Consider the following 24690-nt stretch of genomic DNA (forward strand, 5'->3'; position numbering starts at 1 on the left):
GTGTTAAAAAAAAAAAATCCTGACCACTTGCCCAGAGTAGTTCAATGTTACTATTGTAACACTGTATTGCTTTGATCACAGTGTGCTGAAAAACAAAATAGCAAAAAAAAGAAAAAATTTAATAAAATATAAAAAAAAAATAGAAACATTTGAAAAAAAATACAAATTCAATTATTATTTTCACCAAAGAAATGTAGCAGAATACATTTTGACCTAAATTTATGAAGAAATGTTATTTGCAAAATTTCATAACAGAAATGAGAAAACTTTTTTTTCAAAAGTTTCAGGTGTTTGTTTTATTCAGCAAAAAATAAAAAAAACTCAGTGGTGATTAAATACCACCAAAAGTAAGCTCTACTTGTGTGAAAAAAAATGATAAAAATGTTATATGGGTACAATGTTGCATTACCGCACAATTGTCATTCAAAGTGTGACAGCACTGAAAGCTGAAAATTGGTCTGGGTAGGAAGGGGGTATAAGTGCCCATTATTGAAGTGGCTAAAGCAGATTTAAATACAGTTTTGGTTAAAATTTAACTCATCTCAATCCACAGCACTTCTACCTGCTGCCTCCTGTGTCTACTAGAAGCATGCGTTTTCCCAACACCAAAAAAAAAAGAAAGGATGACCTCTAGCAGACTGACAGCCTCAGCTCGTTCCTGTGTGAAGGGGGATGTCCCTTCCCTCCAATCAGCTCTCAGAGCTCTCTTCACAGAGTAACTTTAGCTCCCCGCCCACTGCTTATCAGAGCAGAGAGATCCTGTGTAAATTCTGCACTATGAATGGATGTAGAGGACAGAAGGCTACAGATAAACAGGTACAACTTATGTAGGAGGATTTGTTTCATCTCTGTGTATCATCTGAGGCCAGTCGCTTCACTGGACATATGTAAGAGTTTACAACCACTTTAACTATTTGCTGACTGCCCCATAGCAGATATTCAGCTACAAGGCGACCACACTATGCAGAATCACATATATAAACTCGATTCTGCACTTCCTGGTCGTGGTTGATCACAGCAGAAGCCGATCAACGGGTCCTGGCCAATGGATGAGCGCTGGCACCCGCCAATCATCTAGGCCAGAGGTCCTCAAACTTTTTAAACAGGGGGCCAGTTCACGGACCTTCACACTGTTGGGGGGCCAAACTATAGTTTGAAAAAAATATGAACAAATTCCTATGCACACCGCACTTATCTTATTTGTAGTGCAAAAAAACAGGAAAACAAATACAATACTTAAAATGCACTGTACACTGCAGCACACTGGATGCCGCAATGCACTGTACACTGTAGCGCGCTGGACGCCACAATGCACTGTAGCACACTGGACGCCGCAATGCACTGTACACTGTAGCGCGCTGGACGCCGCAATGCACTGTACACTGTAGCTCACGCTGGCCGCCACAATGCACTGTAGCACACTGGACGCCGCAATGCACTGTACACTGTAGTGCACTGGACGCCGCAATGCACTGTACACTGTAGCGCACTGGACGCCGCAATGCACCGTACACTGTAGCGCACTGGACGCCGCAATGCACCGTACACTGTAGCGCACTGGACGCCGCAATGCACTGTACAGCACTGGACACCGCAATGCACTGTACACTGTAGAGCACTGGACACCGCAACGCACTGTACACTGTAGAGCACTGGATGCTGCAATGCACTGTACACTGTAGAGCACTGGACACCGCAATGCACTGTACACTAACGCACTGGATGCCACACAATGCACTGTAACACACTGGACGCCACACAATGCACTGTACCCTAACACACTGGACGCCGCACAATGCATGTACTCTGTAGTGCACTGGACACAACGCACTGTAATGGAATGCACTGGACACCGCATTGCACTAGAGAAAGCTCTATTTGTGGGGGGGGGGGGGGGGGGGGGAGACATAACCCAAATTGTCACTTAAAATAACCGTGCCGTATCAGAAAAAATGGCCTGGTCAGGAAGGGAGGGGGGTAAAGCTTTCAAAGGACAAGTGGTTAATGTCAACATAGGTATAAACTAGAAGCATATCTCCAACCTCAACACAGACATACAGAGTCATAACTCCTAATATGCATATCTATTCCAGGCTAGTGACTCTCAAAGTACTGAAACCCTGGGAACAGCATGACAGCCAGGTAATTAGCATGTTCCATAACCTACATATTTCCCTTACCGCTTTAATAGTTTTCTTTAATGAAGTTAGATTTTTGCGTGGGGAGCTGCCTGATGTATTGAAGACCTGGCACTTTCATTACGGGGAAAAAAAGGAGACCTCCCCAAGTGTAAATTTCATTATTATTGCTCTTAAGGTGCTTAAATATGTTTTAATGCATGTTAAGCTATGTACACTCTATGACCTTTAAAATAAAATTAAAAAAAAAAAGTGCATACATACTATCTGTAGAGAAGGTGCACATTTTTCCCTGAGCTGTATTTTCCAGCAAAAGTTATGATCCTTTAACTACAGCCATCACATACTGCTTGCAGTGAATACGGCTCCCTCCATCATTATGCAACTCATATCCGACATCACCATCATATCTTTAGTCATATAAACCATGGGTACTCAGCCTTTTTCACCATTTGTGTGACATTACTCTGGGACCAAATGTTAACTGTCAATATTCTGTAATTGCGAAATAAAAGACTGACATGCAACTCTGTACTAAATTAAATTTTTACCTTTTTTTTTATGAGACAGAACTTTCCTTTGGTGGTATGGTAGTTGAATTTAATCACCAGTGTTTTTTTTTTGCTATATAAAAGGAAAAAAATAACAAAAATCTAGAAAAAAAAAAGCAAGTGTTTCTTATTTTCTGTTATGAAATTTTGCAAATAAAGCTTTCTTCATAAATTTAGGCCAAAATGTATTCTACTACATTTCTAAAAATAACGTAATTAGTAAATATTATTTAGTCTGTGTTAAGGGTATAGTGTCTACAAACTATGGTATATCTATTTGAAAACTGATCAATCCTGATGTACTGAATGCTCATTTCATGAGGCCCTAAAATGCCAGGACAGTACAAATACCCCCCAAAATACTCCCTTTTTGAAAGCAGACACACCAAAGTATTTAGTAAGAGTCATGGTGAGCTTTTTTGAAGTTGTCATTTTTTGTAAAATTAAGAAATTAAACAATTTTGTTTACGTACAGTCACCTGAGCAGTACAGTGTCACCATATGACTGGTGTGGTGATCAAGGAAAACTTTTTTCACAATTTATTTTACATACTTTGACCAGAGCTGTAATGTGTCACCATAGTAACACTGTGCTGCTCTGGGAGTGTGGGAGTGGGGGTTTTTTTTTTGTTACACCCCAATTGCTTATTACAGTGATGATCACTGTATAAACATTTTTTTATGAATGGCTGCCATTCATGTACCTCTATGTACAATTGTGATAGCTGTGGCCAATCACAGCTATTACATGGTACAAGTCCCCTGTCTTTGGTCACAGTGCCAATCACAGAGATGATAATAGTAAACAGTGGCTATGAATGAAAGCTATTGTGTACAACTGTGAGATTGGTCACAAAGATCACAAGGTACCAGGGCCACACATAGCAAACTGGTACAACAATCTGTTGCCCTGTGTCCACATATCACATCACTGCGTGGCCCCTAGGGAGCACACGAGGCACGCAAGCAGGATGACATCATATGACATCCATCCAAGATAACAGAGGACCTGCCCCACCATATGGAGATGGTTAAAGGGCTTCAAAACTACTCCGGAAAGGAAAACTTGGATCAAGAATGATATTTGGACTAACCTGGACCTTTTAAATCACTATCTAACAGTTTTACGACCTCTCTCACCTCTGTGACTGTCGTCTCCCCCCCCCCCCCCCATTCCATAGCTCTCTTCCTGTCTCATCTGACTAACTATCCAAGTTGAATTACTATTTTTATGTATGTTTGATTGTGTGTTTTTCCCCTCTCAGAGACTGTCTTATTTACATTCTGACAACGCTTTGTGTATTAGTACCGCTTAGACCTTGAAGAAGGCGGTATTCCCCCTAAAGCCTGCCCTGAAAATTTGGATTTTAGCGCAAATAAAAAAAGCAACAAGGACAGTACTCAATTGTTTTTGTATCTTCTGAGATCCTGGGGTTTTTTTTTTTTTGCTGTGCAAAGAAAAACCGAACATATTTCTATTTATTACAAAACAGACATAGATGAGAACATGTCTGACAGGAGCTTACACACTGAGGAAAACACAAGTGAATGGAGTCTTATTTCCAAAGATAAGGAACTGGACTGTGCGTGTGGATCAAGAGGATTTTATCTGCTGACAAATTACATCTCTAGAAGATTATCTCACTGTATTTGAAACGCCTGATCTAACATAATTAAACATTTTTAAAGATCTTAATGAAGAATATACCCTGAAAAAGGAGTAACTTTCATAATATTTTTTTTTGTTTATTAAATTAAAGTTCTTTTTAACTTTTTATTAAGATTTGGTTTAAAAAAAGAAAATATTAAACACAGAGCTATTAGGCATTTTATATTCCTAGTTTAATGTCCTGCAGCTTTTGTTCACCTGGGGAGGCACAAATGCTGTGTACAGCATGCTAAACAAGTGAATGGCAGTACATGGCTGTGCTCTAGTAAATGCCCATGCTTCTTTTGCATTTTCAACACGTGTTGTGTTAAGGCAGTCGACGCATCAAAAAAAGCAAAAAAATTACCAAGCACTATTTTGCAATGCAGCACACCACAATGCATGAAAGTGAGTTATCATGTACTGTTGTGCACTGCATCGCACTGTGCAGTCCCTTAGGGTGTTTGGGTGCCATTAAATATTAATGGAACTGCAACACACTGATGCATGTAATGTGTGTAACCAGAATGCAAGTGTGAATGGTCTAGCAACTGTATTGTTTGCAAGCACCAGAAACATAATGCAAAGAATGTCTGGCTGTTACAGGCAACAGTTAAAATTCCTAATGTTTTTAATGAGGACATCAGAGAGCAAGAGAGGCCTAGGAAGAGAGAAAGAGCCAACTGAAAGTTCTGCTTAGTCAGTCATTTGTAGGTTTGCCATTTTTATATAAATTGTACACGGTGAATGTGCTTAAAACTTTCTTGGTTCCATACAGTGACATGTTTACTACATAAGTCTCAAATACATTCTGAAACACAGCAACTAGGGCTTTTTATGCTCGTCACAGAATGTTGCCATAGTAATTGGAACTTTCACTCCAATAACTACATATGCAAAGTTTGTACTTTAACAACAATTCAGCATAAATTAACAGGATACGTAGTCAAGGTAAACTGACTAGATGACCTAAAAACATTTCTTATATAAATAATGCAGCGATAGGTACAACAGGCACTCAAAAGGACATCCAACAGAGGATGATGAAGACAAAGCAGCTGCTTTATTACAATGAGATTTTGGGGACTCATTACCCACCATTATCAAAGTACTATTGCTATCTCTCTTCTCTTGCTCATAGTGTGTGTGTGTGTGTGTGTGTGTGTGTGTGTGTGTGTGTGTGTGCGTGCGTGCGTGCGTAGATTGGTGTCCCAATCTACTTTAACACTGCACTGTTTATCACCTCCTCCCCTCACTGCCTCTCTCCAGCACTGCACCCAGGGACTAGAAGGGAGGGGAGAGACCTTGCAGTGTAATGAGCACCGATTGGGTGCTCCTCAGGAAAGGGCTTTATTCCTTTCACTGACAGAGCCGTTTTTTGCTTTTTTTTGCACAAGCTTAAAAAAATCATTTTAGGCCTGAAGATTACACAAAACTCCCATATATTATATATTTTCTGAAAGCAGAGACCCTAGAGAATAAAATAGTGGTAGTTCCAATTTTTTATGTTGCATGATATTACCACAAAATTTCAGTAAAAAACACAAGTTAACTTAAGGGCACAAAAAAGCAATAAATTACCCTATTTGTTCATAAAATATAAAAGACGAGGTTGCAGCGAGTAAATAGATATCCAACATGTCAAACCTTAACTTTGCGTGCGCTTGTGAAATGGCAACAAACTTCAGTACCCTATATTTTCTATAGGCCACACTTTTAAAGCTCCTTATAGGCCAGCAGTTTAGCGCTATGGAGGATGTCTCATACTAGAATTATTGCTCTCATTCTGGCACACAACACAATATGTGACATGTATATCGCAATCAACGTTTTCATGCGTAGGCACCCCAGCATGTGCTTTTACGTATGTACGTGCGTATGTGGGGGTGGAGGGCCCTCAATTTTTTCAGGGGGGGGGTGATATGTGCTTTGGTTTAACTTAAATTTTTTACAATTAAAAAGAACAAAACTTTGTTTTTTACTTAATTTGTTTTTTCATCACATAGGGGTCAAAGTTCCCTATGTGATGATTTTTGATGACAGGTTCTCTTTATTGAGACAACCAGGGTCTAAAAGAGCCTGGATGTCTTCCCTATGCTCCACTGAATGTAATGCAATGCACATCGCACCACATTACATTCTTTCCCAGCCTCCACGGCCAGAAATCTCTCAACGGGGACCCAGAAGTGACATCACAACGTCACTTCCGGGTCAGGACAAGAAGGGGAGGGGAGCGGACGTGTCTGCACTCCTCCCTCCTCTCTAGCTGATGGAGATGTGCCAGTCCCGGGCCCGCAGATGGGCAAACGGAGCCCTGGAGACCAACGCTGGGGGAGGTTGAGACGGGTGGGAAGAGGCTGGCACTGTGTGGAAGCAATCAAGTGGCAGCTTCCATCTGACAGGTGAGCCCTGCTACTTGTCTGCAGCAGGGCTAAAGGTTAAAAAAAAAAAAAAAAAAAAAAAAAAAAAAAAAACACATTCATGGCAGCAACACATCTCAAAAACTTTGGGACAGGGTACAAAAAAAAGGTAGAAAAGAACGTTGTACCAACAAGGAAGAGATGCAAGAACATTTTGCAAATAATTAGGATAATTCTCAACAGGTCAGTAACATGACTGGGGTAAAAAGAGCATCTTACAGCTAAAATGTCTCAGAAGTAAAGGTGGGAACAGTTAAAAAAAATTGTCAAAATTTCAGAATAATGTTCCTCAAACAAATTGCAAAGACTTTAAATATATCGTCATGTATAGTACATAATATCAAAAGATTCTGAAACTCTGGAGAAATCTGTGTGCACAAGTTACAAGGCCAAAACGCAAAATTGGATGTCAGTGATCTTTGCGCCCTCAGACGGCACTGCAATAAACAGACAGGATTCTGTGATGGACAGCACTGCATGGGCTCAGCAATACATCCAAATATCATTGGCTGTGAACACAGTTCTGATGAAGTCACGTGGTGTGTGACGATACGTGTGGGGAGGAGCCAGGTGATGTCACAGCCAGAACACCGTTTAGCACAGTAGGACATATTGCATGATCTCTACTATACTGCGGTTTTATTATTGTTACCATGTGAGTGCATAATTTAATAAATTATATGGAGTTTTAAGAAATGTGCTGCACTATGGTCATTTTTATGGTTGTTGTGTTCCACCCACAGAGCCAGCCATATCGCTGACAGGTTCATTTGGATGATACAGTGGTCATACATGAGGTGAGGATTGTCCATAGAAGAGAAACCTGTGTGTTACCCCCACTAGAAGGGGAGATGTTTTGTTGACCTGTCTCTCATACGAGTCCATATGAGAAGGTGAGGGTCCACCTATATATGTTCACTGTGGTGATGCACATCAATTAAAGACTTACAGCACCGGGATTGTGGGATCAGTCACCAGTAGGAAGATGCCTCTCTCCATCTGGAGTTTCTTCTTTCTTCTCCTTTGTGGACTTTCACGTTGGAGTTCTATATATGTGTTTTTTGGACTTTGTTACGTTTTTGATACTTTATGATTTTTGAGCAGCGCAGCACTTTATATTAGTTTTATATATTTTTCACATGTGATGAACACACATCTCACGTTTTTGCAGCAGCTTGTATTTTTATTGTTGATTTATTTGGCAGCACACAATTTTCTCACTTGTGAACATAGTTCATCATGGCATCCAAAAGGCAAGCTATAAAAAGAAGAAGCCATATCTGAACACGATTCAGAAATACTGCTGTTTTCTCTGGGCCAAAGCTAATTTAAAATGGTCTGTTGCAAAGTGGAAAACCATTCTGTGATCAGATGGATCAAACTTTGACATTTTTGTCAATCTTGAGTGCTGCATCCTACATACTAAAGAGAAGATGGGCTTTCTGGCTTGTTAACAGAGCTCAGTTCAAAAGCTTGCATCCCAGGTGGTATTGGGGAATATTAGTGTGAATGGAATGGGCAGCTTGCACATCTGGAAAGGCACCATCAGTGCTGAAAGATATTTACAGCAGTAAAGGCTCAGGCAAGAATGGGACAAAACTCCAGAAACCAGTCTCCTCTAGTTCCCAGACATTTACAGAGAGGTATTAAAAGAAGAGGGGATGTAACACCATGGTAAACTTGGTCCTGACAACATTTTTGGAACTGGGGGTTGTACTTAGCCAGCTTTTTGTTGCCCTGTCCCAACTTTGAGATGTGTTACTGCTCAGTTTCAAAATTATCTTGATTTTTTTTTTCTTAACATTTTCTGTTTAAACATTTGATATGTTTAATATTAGAAAAAAATGGGTTTATGAGATTTGCAAATCATTGCATTTTGTTTTTATGTAGATTTTATACAGCATCCCATTTTTTTTGGAACTGGGGTTGTACATACATACATACATATACACACAACAATCAGCCATAAGTTTATAACTGACAAGTGAGTAACACTGATTATCTTGTTACAATGGCATCTGAAAGCCGGTGCGATATATTAAGCAAGTAAACATGTTGTCCCTAAAGTTGATGTGTTGAAGCACAAAAAAATAAATGGGCATTGCAGTTTGTGTATGGGGCTGCATTTCTGCACACTGGTTAGGGTGCCCGTGCTGGCCTGTGTCCACAGCCACAAATGCCTACAATGAGCATCTGAGTATCAAGACTGGGCCACGGAGCAATGGAAGAAGGTGGCCCAGTCTGATGAATCAAGCTTTCTTTTACATCATGTAGATGGATGAGTGCATCGCGTACCTGGGGAAGAGATGGCACCAGGATGCACTATATCAAGAAGGAAAGCTGATGGAGGCAGTGTACTACTTTGAGCAATGTTCTGCTGGGAAACCTTGGATTTTGCCATTTGTGTGGATGTTACTTGACAAAAACACTCAAAATATAAAAAAAAAAAATCAATTGTTTTCCATGGCACTATAAAGAACACTAAGTTTGGGCATTTTTGGACCTTTGAGCTTTAAGCTACAAAACACTCAAGTGTGAAAGCAGCCTTAGGCTACTTTCACACTGAGGAGTTTTTGCATTAAAAAAGCACCTGAAAAGCTTAAAAAAAAAAAAAAAAAAAAAAAAAAAAACACACTTCACTATGTATGTGAATGTATATCTATTGCGCTTGCAATGTGGTGTAAAAACTCTTGCTTGCAGCATCTTTGGGGCATGTTTGGTGAGCTAAAAAAAAAAAAAAACCCTAAAACGCCTCTTCCCATTGTAATCAATGGAAAACGTTAGCAAAATGCCTGAAAAGCACCTCAAAAAAGACTATGAGAAGTGTTTTTGGTGCAGTATTTAAGTCACCTGTCCTTTAAAAATGCTCAGAAAGCGCGGCAAAAACGCCTATGCATTTTTGCTGTGTTTTTGCGGTGGATCAGTGTGAAAGTAGCCTTAGTTTGACATCTTCTGGTGATGACAGGTTTGCGCTTGCCTTTGCAATTTCATTGCCATAGCTAGTCTTCTTTCTTCAGATTTCAGGCACCCTGTACTTAATCTCTGCTCCACCCTTGTGTACAAAGCACATACAACACAGGCAGTGTACAAAAAGAGAAAAATGCTAAAATGCTTAAAGAAAAAAAACCCAAGTGGATTTCTGGCATAACAGTAATACAGAGTCCCCTATATCAAAAAAACTGAAGCCTCTGGCATTTTAAGCACTTCAGGTCTGCTTTAAAACAAATAGCTAACTCTAACCCAACACTAATTTTAAATATAAACAAAAGTCCGCTTTCTATTGCAAATTTGTCTTAAATCCAGGGACTGAGTCCTCATGCACACTGGACGTTTTTACAGCGGCTGTTTTTGGCTTTTGGCGTTTTTTTCTACAGCCAGTAAATTCCCCAGCATGCTATCCTATGTGTCCTACATAGGCTTTAATCAGTGTTTTTTAGCAGGCAAAAAAACCCAGAACTAGTGGGTTTCTAGATGAGTTTTTCAGCTGTACAAACACTCTAAAGCTAAAAAAAAAAAACATGGTAAAACATGGCAAACCAGAGATTTTGGGCTCTTTTTTAGCAAAAATTTTATCAATTTTTTTGTGTAATAAAGTGCTAAAAACGCAAATGCGAAAAACAAGGCTAAATGCTAATGCAAGAACGCTAAAAAAAAAAAATGTGTTTTTTTACACACGACTTTACATAGCTAACGCTACCAGCATTACTAACCACTTGCCCTCCACAGGATTTAACCCCCTTCCTGACCAGGCCTCTTTTTGCTACTCGGCGCTGTACTAATTCAACTGATAATTGCGCGGTCATGCAATGCTGTACCCAAATGAAATTTACGTCCTTTTTTTCACACAAATAGAGCTTTCTTTTGGTGGTATTTGATCACCTGTGCGCTTTTTATTTTTCACACTATAAACAAAAAAATGACCAAAAATTTGGAAGAAAAACAATATTTTTTACTTTCAGCTATAAAAAATATATAGTAAACACAAAGTTGGTTATAAATTTAGGCCAAAATGTATTCTGCTACATGTTTTTGGTAAAAAATCCCAATGAGTGTATATTGATTGCTTTGTGTGAACGTTATAGCGACTACAAACTATGGTATAGATACTGAAATTTACGCCATTTTTTTGCTATACAGCGCTGCGCTAAACAGACAATTGCGCGGTAATGTAATACGGTACATAAATGAAATTTATGCCCTTTTTTTCACACAAATAGAGCTTTCTTTTGGTGGTATTTGATCGCCTGTGCGGTTTTTGTGCTATTAAAAAAAAAAAGGCTGACAATTTTGAGAAAAAAAAAACCAATATTTTGGACTTTTTGCTATAAAACATGTCCAGTAAAAAAAAATGTAAAAATCAAATTTCGTCATAAATTTTGGCCAAAATGTATTCTGCGACATGTCTTTGCTAAAAAAAAAACCCAATACGTGTAAATTAATTGGTTTACGTGAAAGTTATAGCGTTTACACATAGCGGGAAAGATACTCCGATTTTTAATTTTTTTTATACTAATAATGGCGGCGATCAGTGACTTATGGCGGCGATCAGCAACTTATGGCAGGACTGCGGCGGACATTCTGACACTGGGGGGGAACTGATTTGGGGTCACTGACATCCCCATTGACACCAATACAGTGATCACTGCAAAAAAAAAAAAAAACAGACACTGTACTAATGGCACTGGGGAGGAAGGGGTTAACTTTTTTATTCACTGAAAGGGTTAACTGTGTGAGGGGAGTGTTTTACTAGGGGGCGGGGTGTGTAGGAGAGATAAACTCTTCTCTCCCATCAGCCTGTCAGGGAACTGACAGAAAGCAGAGCTACTGCAGCCCTGCTCTCTGTCAGTGATTGCCGCTAATCGGCGGGACACAGCCGGTAATGACCGGCTGTGACCCATTGACTGACATCTGCGGCCGGAATTGGCAGTGCAGGTAGGGTGGCGGCGTGCCTCGTGCGTGCCCCCCACCTGTTTTGCAAAAGCGCATTTTAAAACGTGCTTTTGCCCAGCCGTGCCACCCTGCCGCCGTATTTCTACAGTGGCTGGGCGGCATGTGGTTAAAACGCCCCGTGTACATGGAGCCTTATGATGACAATACCTAACTTAGCAACTCTTGCACAACACAGCCATACTGGCCAAAATACAGTCTCCAATGATAGTTTGTTCCTTAGATGCAACCAAGCTCATCAGAGGTAAACTACACAGGCAGGGCAACTGAGCTGTTAAAAGATAGACTCAACTTAAAAAAAAAAAAAAAAACTAAGAAAACACTGTGCAGAATGGTCAGTTTAAAGCCATACCATTAGTCCACGACGTACAATCCCAAAGTCTGCCAGAAAAACTCCCACTGAAGGAAGCATGAGCTGCCCAAGTTCTGGGACACTCTGACCACTAGGTGCTCACCCCTGGCATCCCAGAATACAGCATGTTTCCCCATTCCAAACCCATGAGTGGTGTTGCTTACCAACATATTACATAGTTGTGTTTGGGTTTAGATACATTAACACTTTAAATTACTTTCTTGCTATTATTCAATCTGTGACAGAAAAAGGAGCCATTGAGAACAGCAACATGCGTTATACTCTGAATAATGTGCGCTGAAAAGGAGGAGGGCACGATGTGTTGTGACAATGTTTTTGTAGTCCAAATCAGGAGAGCAGCCTACTCCTCTCTGCCATAGATACAGTAAGTGATTGTTAATAGCCCAAGACAAGAAGTGATTGCGACAGGATCACCGTGTAAAAAGAAAAGAAAACAAGCCTGAACAAAGAAAGCCGGTGGAGCTATGACATCTAAGGACTGGTAAGCGGCAGTATTACATTTTTGTTCTGGGGATTAGTTACACTTTGAATTATATTCTTGCTATCAATTTGTGGCAGATGAGGGAGCTATTCACAACAACATGTATTATAATCTTTATAATTTGCAGCCGTTGGCGTGCGCTGTGCAGGAGCAGTGCAATGTGGTATGCGGCATCACACTGTTTACTTTTGTTTTTGCAACTTTACTGAGGTGTTTAAAAAATATTTCATAACTTTTATTGCACTGCAATGCGTTGTGATGGAACATGTGCATTGCAACCTGCTGCATTTTTACTTTCTTTCCCAGTGCACACCAATGCAGAGTGCTGGTGTGAACTAAACTAATAGGACACAAGACATATTGCGCCACATCCCTTGTCTCTCAGTACGGGGTCCTACTGTCGGTCAGAAACCCGCGATGCCAAACCAGTGTTTCTTCTTTTTTTGTTTTGGTTTGTTTTTTTTAAGAATGTCATCAGCAGACAGCTTCTTCTTCTTTATTCTCAACCAGTCCATACATTGAGCCTCTGGCCTCATATTGTGCATGTACTACAATATAATCATATGATTAAAAAAAAAAAGAAATGTCGTACGCCACATGATGTCATATACTCGTCTGATGCAAACACCATGTGGCATTATCGGTTTAGAACAAAAAAAAAAGTTTTTATTCCCAAGAATAAAACCTTCCCAGGGAGCATCTGGGAGGCTGTCAGTAAGGCGCCTTTTTTTTTTTTGCTATCAGTTCAGTCACCTTTTTTCCAAGAAAAAAAACGGATCAGTTCACGTCCGTTTTCACGTCCGTTCCATTTTTTGTAATAGAAGCAAAATAGGGTTTTCTTCCATTTAAAAAAAAAAAAACCGATGTTAACAGATGCGGATATTAACAGATGTAAACAGATTATCCGTTTACATCCACTAGTCCATAGAAACACATGGGTATCCATTTTTCCTCCATAAACAGATGAAAAACGGACATATGGAACGCCTGTAGGAAAGGATGGCCTATTAAAACCAGGTCCCTGCTCCCCCCTCCCAAACAATATGTCCAAAAGTTGGCGGGGGTTTAGAGGAGTGGAGAAGCAGAATATCCCCTTTTGAATTAAGTTCTTCCTGGCAGCACTAGGGTCATTGATTTGAATCCCAACCACAGCACCACCTGCATGGAGTTTGCATGTTCTTCCTGTGCCTGCGTGGGTTTCCTCTAGGTACTCCGGTTTCCTCCTACACTCCAAAGACATGCTGGTATGTTAATTGGCTCCCATCTAAACTGACCCTAGTATGTGTATGTATGAATGTGAGTTAGGGACCTTAGATTGTACACCCCTTGAGGGTTAGGGACTGATGTGAATGTACAATATACTGTATATGTAAAAGTGCTACGAAAATTGACAGCGCTATACAAGTACTTGTAATTAATAAACAAAGAACTGTCAAAATTACGTGTAAAGAGGACACACCTAAGGGCCAATTCACAGGATCCTACACCAGAGTGGTTCAGAGTGTGGCCACCAGCAGTTTCAGCTGCAACTACGTGCAGGGGGAGCGGTGTGATGACGACATTTTCCCACATCACACGGCTCCCTTTCTTTTTGAGTGAACTTTATGTGGATCACTTCATTTATCTCACTGCACAGCAGTGCCATCCAGAGAGGTGAGACATGTAGCATATTATCACACAGCTTTGGAGTGCAGGCAAACTCCACATTCTAGTGTGAGCCAGACACACAGAAAACAACTGTTGTCTGTGTGTCCCTGCAGTTCTGTATTTATCCATGAGGAAATCTGTCTGTAAGTCCACACAGTGTGAACGACATAAACAATCTCTTCACCTGGTGGCCACTCAGGCAGGCCCCTTGTACTACATAACTGGTGGCAGATCTAAGTCTACATTCACACTAAAGCCTAGTATACACAAAAAAAATTGTAAGAAAAAAAAATGCCGCTTTCAAATCGATCGTACAATAATCTGATCGATAATACAGCTTTCATCCAAAATAATTAGAAGGGACAAGCACGGAAATTTCTCTTGTACGATACCAGATTGTATGATTTTTGTTTAATCAGTACAGTTTTCCTTTGAAAATAAAAAACAAATACAATACATAACTTCAGATTCTGAAGTTTTATTGAACGATCACATAGTTACAGCAAGGCAATGTTTCAGAGTCTCGCAGGACCTCCTCTTCAGGCATGTTGAAGGGGTCCTGCGAGACTCCGAAACGTTGCCTTGCTGTAACTATGTGATCGCTCATTAAAACTTTTGGCCCCATATTGGTGATCCTCGGTGTGCTGGTGACATTCTTCTCCCTTGCTGATTCTGTTTGGTTCTAGCCGACGGTCACTGCAGCACCCACTTATACATGGATTGTACACATGCATTCTAGTCAAGATGGCGGCGCCAGCACCTGACAGCCAACTGAAGAATCGGCTTGGGGTGAGGACACCGCTGGATTCCTGGACAGGTAAGTGCCCTAATATTAAAGTGTTACAAAACCCACAACAGTAAAATCAGTCTATATATGCAGTAAAGCATGCCTGTTATACTCACTGTGGAACCTAAGGGGCTAATCCTTTGCATTGTGTAAAAACGCTGTTTGATTCTGACTTCTCTGATCCTCCCCCTCTTATCCCCTGATAAAACATCCTGTGGAGTCACTATGCACATGCTCACTTTAGTATGTATTGCTAGAGTTTTGTTTTTCTCGGGAGAGTGCATGTGATCGGCACAGAGCCAATCAATACTGTCCAGGCAGAGGTCAGGGGTTCTGCATCCTCCTAGAGAATGAAAACTCCTCCTACAAGCTTTAACCAGTGCTCGGCTGGACACTGATAGAAGTCACAAGACTGCTCTAACTGCTGATGAGAAAAGGTATTTGGCAGTTTATAATTACTAAAATAATTGCACTTCTATGTTGTGTGTACTGTGGGAGAGCAGATATAGTGAATGCAGGGTCCTGGGTTTAGTAACACTGTAAAGGTCAGCTACAGTATTTGTAGCTGCTAACTTTTTTTTTTGGGGGGGGGGGAGGGGGACAGAACTCCACTTTAATAAGGTGAAAGGGCTTCTTTTGTGTAACAAACGCATGAAGGGGCAGTCCATGCACAACACATGTAAATGAATGTAAGACACCCCCAAAAATCCCGAGCAGGAATGTGCGCTCCTGGGACGGGAAGTGTGGCTGTACACACTTTGATTTTATCATCCAATTGAATGGGAAAGCAATCCAAAAGTCATAACATCCCTTCCGATTGATTTCTAATCAAGTCAATCAGCCAGGGCAGAAAGCGGTCGATTGATGGGCAGTGCTGAGACACTTTGAGTCCCCATTATACTTTGACAGATCAGATGATGAAGTTGTATGGTGGAAACAGAGAAGCGATCAATAGCTTATAGCCGTGATTTCCTAATACCAATGGAAGGGCCTTTCCCCGTGTGGGTCATGTAGACTGGGTGATGGACTAGAGATCAGTTGTCAGTGATTCCTGGAATGAGTGGTGGTGTATGTCTGGTGAAGTTCATTCTAATCCCTCACTGTATATCAGGGCTGACTCCCATGTCCTGAGAATGGAGGTGACAGCAGAGGTGCACACAGAGTTCAGGAAGAGTGAAGGCTGACACACTCGGCATATGTTATGGAGTGCAATGTGCAGCACACGTGTCCCTGTCCCCGGCCTCCCTCCCCTCTCTGGGACTCCATGTCGGTGGTCTCCCCCCCGCAACCACCCACCCAGCCTCAGCTCCCTCTCTCGCCCTGTTACCTCTCTCTCAGCTTCTCACCCGAAGCGAATCCACAAGCCCAACAACACAAGATGGCTGACGCCACGCACCGTCACCTGACGACTCCACGCCTCGCGTGAGCAGTGACAGAGCAGCGTGCCAGCACTTCCACCACACACACTTCCCTTCCTCCGCGAGAACGACGGGATACTTCACGTACGAGTCGTCACTGGGGCCTTCCCAGTCTGCTGGGGAGCCAGCGGCCCACGTGATCCGGCCAGCAGCTCGTAGCCACCCAGCGGCCATAATGGATGTGGGCAAGATGCCCACATGCCTGTCATTTCCTATTACAGGATGTCAGCGAAGGGGAGGAAGTAGGCAGAGGTGTTTCATTAATTATTTTGTCGCAAGAAAAAGTTGGTTGCGCCGAAGAAAGAGAAATTCCAAGGCAGGAGAGAGGGCAATGAGGTGCCTGTTGTAAGGTCCTGTCAGGACACCTCAGAACAATGTGTATTCTATGCAGAAATAATGTTTGCCCCCCTCCCCCACCTTCTGCCCTAGAATTAACCACTTGAGCTCCAGAAAGTCCCCCCCCCTTCATGAACAGATCATTTTTGCTATTCAGCACTGTGCTACTTTAACTGGTAATTGCTCAATAATGCAATGCTGTACACAAATTAAATTTACATGTGCATCTCAATTAGAATATCATCAAAAAGTTAATGTATTTCATTGATTCAATTCAAAAAGTAAAACTCATATACATTCATTACACACAGAGTGATATATTTCAAGCATTTTCTATTAATTTTGATAATTATGAAAACCCAAAATCCATTATCTCAGAAAATTAGAATAGTACATAAACCAATGAAAAAAGGATATTTAATACAGAAATATTGGCTTACTGAAAGGTACGTCCATGTCCAGTATAGTGTGCACTCATTATTGGTCGGGGCTCCTTTTGCATGGAGGCGATCAGCCTGTGGCACTGCTGAGGTGTTATGGAAGCCCAGGTTGCTGTGATAGTGGCCTTCAGCTCATCTGCATTGTTGGGCCTGATGTCTGTCATCTTCCTCTTGACAATACCCCACAAATTCTCTATGGGGTTTAGGTCAGGCGAGCTTGCTGGCCAATCAAGCACAGTGATATCACGATCATTAACCGGTTCCACGCTGCCCTATAACAGAAATACTGCTACAGGGCAGCAGAGGTGCGCAAAATCACCTATATATAGGGGCATGTGCGCCCTACACGCACCGCCATTCGTGGCCTCAGCTGCCAATCACAAGGTCCCAGCAGGCACCCAGTGATCGCCAAGTATCTCAGACAGGGGAGAAACCTGTGTATAAACAACATAGATCTCTCCCGTCAGCTCCTACACACTGGTTTGTACAAAGCAATGTGCATACAGTGAAGCACACATAGTGAAACAGCAAATAGTTAACCCTTTGATCGCCCCACATGTTAACCCCTTCTTGCCCAGTGTCATCAGTACAGTGTCAGTACTTTTTATTAGCACTGATCACTGTATTGGTGTCACTGGGGATGTCAGTGACACCAAGACAGTTCCCCCCAGTATGCCCACCACAGTCCCGCTATAAGTCGCTGATCGCCGCTATTACTAGTAAAAAAATTTCCAGTGCCGCCATTTGTAAACGGTATAACGTTCACGTAAACCAATACATTTGCATTAATTGGGATTTTTTTTTAGCAAAGAGATGTTGCAGAATACATTTTGGCCTGAATTTATGATGAAATTAGTTTTTTTTTGTTTTTTTACTGGACATGTTTAACCACTTGCCTGGCACTTATACCCCCTTCCTTACCAGGCCAATTTTCAGCTTTCAGCGCTGTCGCACTTTGAATGACAATTGCACGGTCATGCAACATTGTACTCATGAAATTTTTATACTCTTTTTCTCACAAATAGAGCTTTCTTTTGATGGTATTTACTTGTGGCTGGGTGTTTTGTTTTTTGCGCTATAAACAAAAAAAGAGCAAAAAAAAAAAGTTTCTTTGTTTCTATTATAAAATTTTGCAAACAGGTAATTTTTCTCCTTCACTGATGTGCGTTGATGAGGCTGCACTGATAGAGAGCACTGATGGGCACTGATAGGCGGCACTGATAGGCAGCACTAATGAGGTGGCACGGACTGGCGGCACTGATAGGCGGCACTGATGAGCTGGCATTGATGATGGGTACTTCTGGTCGACACTGATAGGCGGCACTGCTGTGAACTGACTGGCGGCACTGGTGGGCTGCACTGATGGGCACTGGTGGGTGGCACAGGTGGGTGGCACTGATGGGCACAGATGGGTGACACTGCTGGGCACAGGTGGGCGGCACTTGTGGGCAGAACTGGTGGGTGGCACTGCTGGGCACCGATCATCAGGGCACTGATCATCAGTGCCCTGATGATCGGTGCCGATCCCTGCTCTGAAATCTGCCGGTTCTCAGCAGTACTTTCCTCCCGCGTCGACAGCGTGAGGAGAGTGCAGCCAAGAAGCGGCAAATGCGTTTCCCGGTGATTAGCGTGTCATTGGACACAGCTCATCAGGTGGTAAAAGGCCGCTGTGATTGGCCTTTTACCACATCACGTGGTCAGCTGTGTCCATAGGACACAGCGATCACAGAGATTTCCGGGGGTGCGCAGGATAGCGCGTTTTGGGAGGTCGTCATATGACGGCCTCCCAGAACTGGACAGCCGTAGTGTAGCCGTCATTCGGCTACCTGCAGTCGGCAACTAGTTAATAACAAAAAGTTTAAAAAAACAGTTTTTTTTCTCAAAATTGTCGGTGTCTTTTTGTTTATAGTGCAAAAAATAAAAAACGCACAGGCGATCAAATACCACCAAAAGAAAGCTCTATTTGTGGGAAAAAAAGGGGAAAAAAGGAAAAACATTTTATTTGGGTGCGGCGTTTCATGATCACGCAATTTCCAGTTAAAAAAACGCAGCACCGTATTGCAAAAAATGGCCTGGACAGGAAGTGGGGGGGAAATCCTCAGGAGGGCAAGTGGTTAAACCAAGTATTGGTAGTTTTGGCAGTGTGGGCAGGTGCCAAGTCCTGCTGGAAAATTAAGTCAGCATCTCCATAAAGCTGGTCAGCAGAGGGAAGCATGATGTGCTCTAGAATTTCCTGATAGAGGTCTGCGCTGACTTTGGACTTGATAAAACACAATGCACCAATACCAGCAGATGGCATGGTTCTCTAAATCATCACTGACAGTGGAAACTTCACACTGGACCTCATGCAACTTGGATTCTGTGCCGCTCCACTCTTCCTCCTGAATCTGATTTTCAAATGAAATGCAAAATTTACTTTCATTCGAAAAGAGGATATTGGACCACTGAGCAACAGTCCAGTCCTTTTTCTCCTTAGCCCAGGTAAGACATGGAATGTGACAGTTGTAGCCCATGTCCTGGATACGTCTGTGTGTGGTGGCTCTTGAAGCACTGACCCCAGCCGTGCTGCACTCTTTGTGAATGGCCTTTCCTCCACAATCCTCTCAAGGCTGCGGTTATCCCTGTTGCTTGTGCACCTTTTTCCGCTAAGACAGCAGCAGGAGCCATTGTTTCCCCACTGCTGTCAATCACGGGGGGGAAATCCACAGCTCTGTGTGTGAATGTACACACAGAGCAGCGGGTGCCCCCATAGCAAGCTGCTTGCTGTAGGGGCATCTGACAGGAGGGAGTGGCCAGGAGTGCTGGTGGGGGACCCAAGAAGAGGGGGATCTGGGCTGCTCTGTGCAAAACCACAGTGCACAGCAGGAAAGTATAGATATGTTTGTTTTTGTTTTGTTTTTTAATGTAAGGCTTTAGAATCACTTTAAAAACATTGATGCATATTTCATGGCTTGTTGCCACTTGTTACAACAAGACCCACAGTTTGACAAAATAGTGGCGCTTGCGCAGGTGGCCCGTGGTCTAGCGCATGCGCAGTACGGCAGCGGTGACGTTACAGCTTTGGCAGCAAATTTAAACAGATGTCAGATCTGTTTTCCTTGGGAAATCCTGCAGGCTGAATGTGGAAGCTTCCCCAAGCGTTGTGGTCCACTTTGAAGGTCAGTACCTGTCCCTCCGCCCCCCCCCCCCCCCCCCTGGTGGTCTGCAGGGATTTTGCATGTCATGTGGTTTTTTTTTTTACAGCTTGGTTGCCTTGGCAGTTGACCTGGCATGGATGTGTCACTGCCTCCTTGTAGCCAGCCCCTGTGCAGTAGGTATGGATGGACGATTTTAGCCCCTTGATCCCCCACTGGTGCTTTTCTGTGGCTTTTAACTATCCCTCACTCGGTGTCTTTTTTTTTCTCTCTCTCAGCCCTTCTAGGTCTGATCACCACTATACAGCGCACGATGACAGAAGTGCATTCAGGTCTTGGCGCCATCATTAGTCCTCTAAATCCAGGCGCTGCAGGTCTCCTTCCAGCTTCAGGCATCATCAGAGAAGCTCTCGCTCCTCCTCCAGGCATCACGATAAGGGGCACTCCAGCCAGGAAGACTTGCTGGGGGTGCGATTCTCAGGTTCCTGACGACAGGTCATTATGTAACTCCTGTTTTGCACGGGCGACTGGCGAGAGAGAAAGCGCCAACCAACAGGTGGAGGCTTTGATCAGACGAGTCATTCAAGAGTCCCTGAAAGAAATTGGAACTAGTAACGCCCGTAGCCCATCAGTCGGGGTGTGCTCCTAAATCCTAAAGTGATCTTGGTCTTCCACGGGAACCAAGAGATTGTCCTGCCAACATTTATAGCCTCTGGAGTCAATGACGCTCGCCCCCTGAACGTAGGTGAGACCTTAAGGCTATACTTGCGGGTCACAGCATCCTTTCGCAGGTCAGACTGTCTATTCATCCTTTACCATGGGAAGAGTAAAGGAGCTCAGGCGTCTCCCAGGTCATTCACAGCCTGGATCGTCCAGACCATCCAAATGGCCTACAGAACTAAGGGCTTGGCGTCACCGGAGGCGGTGACCGCACACTCAATCAGAAGTGTGGCTACGTCCCGGGCATCCTCCCGGCATGTCGCCTTTGAGATGATCTACAGAGCGGCCTCAAGGTTCTCAAGCCACACTTTTATGGCCCATTACTGTGTAGAGCCTGCCTCCTTATCCTCTGTTAATTTTGGTTTCAATGTCCTGTCTGTCAACCAGGCAAATTAAAGTCTTTGTTTGAGTAACTGCCCACCCATGTGTGCATGGTTAGTTATTTCCCATATTTATGCTGCCATGGAGTCTGTCAGGAAAACAGAAAATTTCCTATCAAATACTTACCGTAATTTTCCCTTCCTGATGGACTCCATGGCAGCAGGAGTACCCTTCCAATGCCATGAGTAGGCTAGTTATGGAACATGGCCCCTGGCGAGGAGCAAAGATTTATTGGAGTGGGGTCTTATAGGAGAAGAGAGGGCGGGACTAACCCATACGTATGCTGCCATGGAGTCCATCAGGAAAGGAAAATTACGATAAGTATTTGATAGGAAATTTTCCAATTTTTTTTCAAAATTTTCAGTCTTTATTAATTTATATAACAAAAAATAAAAAAGCCCAGTGGTGATCAAATACCACCAAAAGAAAGCTCTATCTGTCTCCAAAAAATTATAAAAACCTCATATGGGTACAGTGTTCCATGAGTAATTTTTCACTCAAAGCGTGATAGTGCTGAAAGCTGAAAATTGGCCTGGACTTGAGGGGGGTGAAAGTGTCCAGACTTGAAGTGGTAAACTATGTATGTTACATACACCTGAAACTCACACTGTACACTACACACCTGACCCCTGCACTATGTCTGTAAGCTTAAGTCACCTCCCCTGCCTCATGAATTCAGATTTTTAAAGGTTCCTAGGAATGCACATTGTTAAAGTATAACTAAATGCAATTTTTTTTATTTTGGATAGAGTGGAGATGGATTAGAACACCTGTCAGGTTTTTATTGCTGTCTGTGTCCCCTGGAGATTCACCCTCTCTATTTATCCTGTTTATTGTTATCATCAAAAGTGTAAGTAAAAGAAAATCCCAAATTTTGGGTTGTTCTCAGAACAGTAATAGAGGGGACATCTTCCAATGGGGGGACTAGTTCTGGTGACCTGGGGGGCCCCAATAGATTCTTTTAATTTGCAGGGATTGACCTATCACTTTCTGTTTTGGCTGTTGGAGAGGAAGTGAGGGTAAATCTTCCCAATGCGAGAAAAAGTTTTGCCTATAATTCTACTATAACTACTTGCTGCCTGCCCACGGTAGTTTTACAGTAGTTTGTACGTTGCCAGGAATTTTCAGGTTTGCGGGTGCAAAAGCACATGCTCCCTGCTAGCCCGTGCTGTCATTTGCTACAACACAAGTTTGTCAGCAGGTCCCAGCCAATGATTTTTGACTGACACCTGCTAATCAGTTGTAGCCAATTAGAGAACGATCCCTTGTCTTGTTTGTAAACACAGACACAAGATGTTCTCAGTTCTTCTCCTCCTGAATTGGGATTCAGGAGGAGAAGAACCAATTCAGGAGAAGAAGAGAGCAACATCGCAGTGAGTTAAAAATGGGTAAGTGTAAGTACACTTACACTGTTTAGGCACATTTCACCCCTTGAATTCCCCTCCAGTAACCCTTGATCACTCCTGTTACCCGGACAGTTCCATTAGTACAGTGTTAGTGTACAGCAGTTTTCAATGATAAAGGTATTAGTGTCACTACCGACATTAGATAGAATAGCTTCAGTTAGCGTCCCTCCCAGCAAGGGTCAGTTAGCGCTAGATTGCCAGCACACTTTCACAATCACACTATAAGTCACTGATCACCGCCATTACTAGTATAGTGTCTGAACGGATTCGTATTTTGATCACGATCAGAACTATACTAGTTTCCCCATTAGCATAGTGTCTCCAAAAACCGGGCGTTAGCAGGATCAGCTTCGATCACTTGTGTTTATTTTCCCTGCCCCCCTCACCCCCAAACAAGTGCAGTGTCAGTATAAATTTTCTGATCACTGACAACTCTGATACATTTTACACAAAACCGCAACATTATCAGAGTCAGGCCTGATCTCTGCTAGCACTAGCAGTTTTATTTCTAGCATGCAAGCAGTCTCTAATTGCTAGCCAGGAGCTCTTTTTTCCATAGTCGCCACTACGCACCTGTAAATTTAGTACCCAAAATGTCCCAGAAAAGGTACACTTATGAGGAGGCTACAGGATTCTGAGCATGTCAGTTTAGAGAGCAGGGGAAGCCTCACCAACAGAATCTACCTCCAAATACAAACCTGTAGAAAGCAGCAGCACCCTGACAGGTAACTCAGACTATGGAGAACAGGTACCTGCTAAAGCAAGGCGTACTGGACCCCAGGTTGCAGAGGTGCTAGAAATGCATAGTTATACTCATTAAGAGAGTTAACAACGCTCACTCAAGCTTGCTCACACCGTGTCTGTTGATCTGCATTTCCTGCACACCATGTGTGGTGTAACAGTTGCTTTCTATGTGCCCTGTTTACACCATACATATGCAGTGGTGTGCAGAAAAACGCAACACAATAGAAATGTTATGAACAAGCCCTCCGTCACACTCACCTGTTCTACACCTCAGTGTGGTCTTTCCATTTGTGTACAGCTGACAGCTTTCTGCCTCCACCACAACCAATCACAGAGGTTGTAAAGGGCTAATGGTGTTAGAGCAACACATCTACACATAGCAGCCAGAACCACCCCTACCTCCAGTGGCTCAAATTCCTTGTGTTCCTCTATGCCACTGTTCTCTGTGTTAATCCCACTCCTGTGACCCTCAGTGTTTCTTTCTCTGCTATCTCCACTAACTCTCTCTGTGTTGCTGCCTGCAACCCAACGTGTGTCATCTTTTAAGCACTCCAGTGTACCTGTATCTTGGTATTTCAGTTTATTTAAATTTGTCACAGTCAAGAGCAAGAAATATTGTACTGACATGCAGCAAGCCATGCAAGTGTTTACTAGGCCATAATTCAAGGCAGAGAGACTAAGAAGGTGTGATTAAATATAAAATAGAGTGTGCTTCTTAAAGCGGAGCTCTACCCAAAAGGGGAAGTTCCGCTTTAAGTCTTTACCCCCCTCTCCCCATTAAGGATTGGCAACTTTGGGGAGCGGGTACACGAATTTGACAGGTACTCAATCCCACTTCCACTGCAATCGCCTAAGGTGATTGGAAGCGTAACTTGTCCCCCCCTCCTCTCCCCTTAGTCTTCCGGGACAGGTGACAGATCCCAGAAGACTTCGAGGCCATTCACAAAGCGCAGCGCTTCTCGCACATGCGCAGTGGGCACCCGGCTGCAAAGCTGCAAGCTGTCACAGCCGGTTAGAAAAAAACTGTCAGAAATTGGTCATCTGTAGCAATGGAATGTCAGAGATTACTAGCCTGTATCAAAAGACTGTCAGAGATTGTTCACCTGTAACAAAAGACTG

The 24690-nt window shown here is 42.7% G+C and overlaps 1 protein-coding gene across 1 annotated transcript in view; it reads right to left on the reverse strand.

Annotated features, from left to right (window-relative positions):
- LOC149466484 (GRB10-interacting GYF protein 2-like) overlaps positions 1-16421 on the reverse strand; it is a 54245-nt gene extending 37824 nt beyond the window's left edge. Inside the window, exon 1 of the mRNA XM_089672379.1 lies at positions 16389-16421. The gene's annotated coding sequence lies outside the window, so the exon portion shown is untranslated. The remainder of the gene's footprint in view (positions 1-16388) is intronic.
- Positions 16422-24690: the final 8269 nt, after the last annotated feature.

This window comes from Staurois parvus, unplaced genomic scaffold (assembly GCF_062004578.1).
Source record: "Staurois parvus isolate SC_StPar_1 unplaced genomic scaffold, SC_StPar_1.0 ptg000126l, whole genome shotgun sequence".
In the NCBI taxonomy this organism is placed as follows: Eukaryota; Metazoa; Chordata; class Amphibia; order Anura; family Ranidae; genus Staurois; species Staurois parvus.